Source organism: Orcinus orca, chromosome 7 (assembly GCF_937001465.1).
Source record: "Orcinus orca chromosome 7, mOrcOrc1.1, whole genome shotgun sequence".
NCBI lineage: Eukaryota > Metazoa > Chordata > Mammalia > Artiodactyla > Delphinidae > Orcinus > Orcinus orca.
The window spans coordinates 71706849-71711971 of NC_064565.1; positions in this window are offsets into that span (position 1 = coordinate 71706849).

Here is a 5123-nt window from a genome sequence, read left to right on the forward strand (position 1 = left end):
CCACTTCTTCCTAAGCTTCTTAGAGTCCAGGCACACAAAATATTACTGGCCCATCATGAAACTTAGTATGAGACTCTTGGACTTGCTTGGTTCAGGGGCCCACCATGGAACAATCAACTTTAGTAAAGAACTAAGTCGTTTGATAGACAAGTTAAAGCTTTATAGATGGTGAATGGGGGTGAGGTTTATGATACTTATTTTCAAATTTATTTTCATGAATATTATACTACTAATATTCCCATCTGAATTATATTAAGTCTCCATTTTACCATTACCTCATAATTCGAGTGAAATATTTATTTATAAATCAATTTGATAAGTTAATAAAATGCATATAGTTTAAATTTATGTTTATTTGGTTCTAAATCAATATGACCATATGTAAACTTGAAACCTCAGTGAAAATGTCCATATCCTCTTCCTCTTATTAGCGAAAGGTTTGCTAGAGAAGAGGGGAGTTCAAGTATATATAGGTTGTGTTGAGGGACAGTATTGAGTCTTGATCTTCTATTATATTTTTAAATCTGTTCACATCTGTTCTATATACAACAATATTTCCACAAAATTTCTCTCATACAAATAGCACACATGCCTGGTTTCTTAGCTTGGTTGCAGAATTTATTTTTTGTAAATTCTTTACAGTCTTTTTGGTATATTCCAGAAACTGCTTTTTCAAGGTCACCAATGACTTTCAATGTGTCCAACTTAAGATCACCTCTCTGATTTCATCTTACCTGAGTTATCAACAGTATTCCTCATAGTTGATCAATCTCTCCTTAAATTTGACTTTTTTTTTTTTTTTCCTGGAAGGAAGAGCTTCCAAGGCATCATGTTCACTTGGTTTGAGCACCATTGGCAGCTCATTCCTTGTCTCCTATTAAAACTGCTTTTCATAGAGTCAGCTCTGTGGGTACAGATACAGTTTATTATATTATTAGACACAAAGTCTACCCTGACTAATGATTATTCCCTTTGTTTCCAGTGTTTTTAATAACTATGAATAATTAAACAATGTTGCATTAAGTATTCTTGTGAATATCCTTTTATTCTATGTAGAGAGTCCCAGGAATGCAATGGCTAGGTCAAAAGTTATATGCAATTTTAATGTTAATAGATGTTGCCAGATTGCTTTCCAAAAAAGACTGTAAAACATAGGAATGTAATAATTGCTCAACTTTTTCTTGACTTACAATAATATATCTTAATGTTATTCCTTCCGGTAAATAAGATGTATAGTATCCAATTATATTAATTTCTTTGGCAATGTATTAGAAATGTGGCTTTGACTCTAAAATTAGCAATTTTCTGGCATCTAGCCCAATTTTACTAATTAGAATTGAAAAGTAAAGGAATAAAAAGGTAAAATCCATTATCAGAATCAGATAGATAGACTGGTCAATAGGTGACCTACCATTATTTTAAGACATGTGAAAGAACTGCATAATATAAATCATTTAATTTACTTCCAGGGTTAAACCCAAGCAAAATTATAAAAGTTTTCTCTGATTGTTTACATTTGTATCAATTTCCACATTTCCACAATTTCTGCATGTCCCCCAGCTATTTAAGACATACATCCTGAAGTAGGAAATTAAAATGGGGCTCTGCACTGCCAGGGCTGATCAATATCAGCTCTAGAGAAGTTGCCAAAGAATCAGAGAAATTAAAGCTTGAAATACATAAGATCATATTTGGCTTATTCCCTTTCTTTTAGAGGTGAAATAACTGAAGTTAAGGAAGTTGAATCACTCCTTGACCATATTCCATGGTTGCTTTAGTTGGACATATCTTAAAGTGGTTTCTAGTTAGGTATTAACTGTGATAGTGTCTACCCAAATTTAGGTTCAATATATCATTGATTATTAGGTGCCTTTTTGTTTTTAACAACTCTGTAATTCAGATGTCTTATAATCAGTGGCTTCTTACAGTTAATTGGCAGTGTGTTTTATTTATAGTGGAGATAAAAAGAATATATCTTACAATTGACAGGATATCAGATTTCTCAAAATACAGTATTTGTTTTTAACAGGCCCCACATTTAAATACAGCAGATCTGAGATACAGAAACAGGAATAGGGAGATTGGACTACTTTTAGGTAATAATTAACTAATAATTACCTTAAAAAGTCACCATCTCTTTTCAAATCATACCACAATAGTATCAGCTTCAGATAAGGTCAGTAATGGTTATTCAATACTTATCCCATGACTAGCATATACCAGTTTTCTCATATTTGAATAACATATAGATCCTTTTTAAAAATTCTCTACCATAAATTAAGTTCACTAGTGACATATTGAAATATGTTAACATCAAACTAATTATGCTTATATGCTTATATGCATCAAACTCCATATGCTTATAACTCTTATGTAAATACAAAACAAAAAATAGAAATCAAATAAAAATACAACAGACAAAATATCCAAATTTGCAATCTTAATTTAATGCAACAGATGATGTTGCTTTGCTGAAACCAAATCCTATCTCAAAACATGAATGTGTTTACGAGTATTTCTGTCAATACTGATCTAAGTATGCCTGATGATTATAGTGATATGGGTACTGTATGGTGATATAGGTCTCCCACCACTTTTCTCCATTTTATGCCACACCTTTGTTCATACAGCATGTCATGACATCATTTGAACACATTTTAAAATAAACAAAACATTTATATGTTAAGTTCCTAGATTTTTCCTCATTAGTCCAAAATAATAAAAGTAATAATACTTGACACCAATGTGATCACAAACATGAATGCAAACACAAGAGATATATAGTGACAGAACTGAGTTACAGATTATTGTTAGATTATTATAGTAATAAAAAGGAAAGTTCTGAATCCCAATAATATACTCTGTAACCACTAAGATTACATCACAGACACATTTGAATAACACTGAAATATGCTTTTTTTTTTTTCTCAAATGATATAAGAAGGGGAACTTGGTTCACAGAAGCTCAGGTAAGGCTGAGTTTCTGGGACCCAGAAGTTAATTTGTGGATAGTTCACTTTAGCAATGGGAAGTTATCCAGATAGAGTAAAAGCATTCAGAGATTGTAATGACAGGAAGTAGGAAGTCCAGTCATGCGAAGGTAGCAACGTATGGTCTCAAACGTCAGTAGGCAAACTCAGGGAAGTTTTACTTCCCTCTGGAAGAACTGGACAGAGGGAATCACAGCAGGGATTCAGGATGGAGGGGTCCAGCTGCTGGTCTGGGAAAGAAGGCAGGACCTTGGTTTTACATTTCACGGCAGTAACTTTATCCTGAAATTCTGCGTGAGCCAGTAACAGGTCAGGAACAATGCTCAGTTGCTGTGCAGAAACCTGGTACCCAGCTTTGGGCTAAGCAAAGTAAAATGAGGAACAAGGAGTGAGGTAAATTAATATAAGCACAGAGCATACGGGATCTTGATTTGAATCACAGTGGTAGAAAGGGGAAAACTGAAGGGGAAACTGCACCAGTAGAAAGGGAAAATTGAAGTGTAGTGGTGGCAAAAAATGAACTGCAATTCTTTTTAGAGTAATGTCAGTTACTTAAAACGTTTATGTTTAATTTATTAATTGTAATTTTTTCAGCTGGTAAGTTGGTAATTAAACCCAAGTTATCTATAATGATCCCATATTTTTTAAAATTTTATGATTAAGAAAGATTGATTCTGCATGTTTACAATAGCAGTTAGATGTTTAACCTAATACAAATTTTCTAAGTCTTTGAAAGGGAAATCTTTTATTTTTTAAATTAAGAGTGGCATTGTTCCATAGAAATAATCAATGCCAAAATGGCCACTAATAACATAAATCAGAATTGTTTGAAATAATGGGAACAGACCATGGATATCAAAGAGATTGTAACACAATAGGAAATTTGAAGATGCTTACTTATGTACTTACTTCCTTTGCATCATGACAAAAGGAAAGACATGGGAACAGCAAGATGGAAGGTCACAATAATTTGTCACTGTTTACAGATTTTAATTTATTGCCACAGAAAGGTATGATTTCTCTCCGAGATGATGGGGAAGTCCTGATTTCCTACTTGACTTCTCTTAATTTTTAGCAAATCAAATGAAAAAAAATTATTTCATATTTTAATAGAAGAATTCCATTATGCCTAGGAGTTGTTTGCTGTAATTAGAAGCCAGAACGCACATGGTGGTGGCTTATTTTTCTCTTGAATTTTAAGGTTGATGTAATGTAATGAAGAGTCCACTAGCAACAGAGCTCATTGGTGACGGCATAATGAATATCATATAGTGTGATTAGTAGTTTTATTTGAATGACCGTTACAGTATAGATATGGCTACTCAATTGAAATGAGGGTAAACAAAAGGAATCTGCATTCTCTTCTCATATATGTCTGTGCAAGTTCAAGTTGTGGGTATAGAATCTTGCTGATTACACTCAGCGTTAGGTAATGTTGAGATAGATTACTTCATGTGTAGTGAAACAATGAGGATAAATTTTATGTAAAAAAATTTACATTCCTTTTTTAACTGTCAGCATCCTTCATGTATTAGCAACAGACCTATGGTGTGTTTACTACCATTTATACACAGGATTAGATATTGCAGTCAAAAGCTACCCCGTCATATCATCAAGCTTGTAAGTGGCAAAGGTAGACTATTCTGACAGTAAAGTGAATCTTTTCAGAGATTATTTCACTAAAGTTGTTTTTTAGGATATATACATCATCATATAAATGTATGTATATCATATATATCGTATATATTATATATCAACTTTGCCAGTAGAAACACAATATAGCGTCCCATATAGACGATATTCTGTTCCATGGGACAATTCAAGTAACTGTGGTTCCTGTTTCCTGAACTGGAAATTGAGCTTCATGATGTAGATACAGATCTGAACATTTTGTCAGAAGTATTTTGAAAGAAAAATATTGCAAAAAACCTAGCTTAGATTATTATGACTTATATACACAAGAAACCTATATTATCTGATTCTTTCACATATGGGCCATCTTCCATTTCCTTAGGAGATTCCTTGGTTTGGTTCAGTAAAAATGAAGATTTTATCTCCTGTCTAATAATTGCAAGTTTCCAAAACTTCAAAAGACATAATGAAAATCATACAGGTCATGAGTTGTTCCCAAGG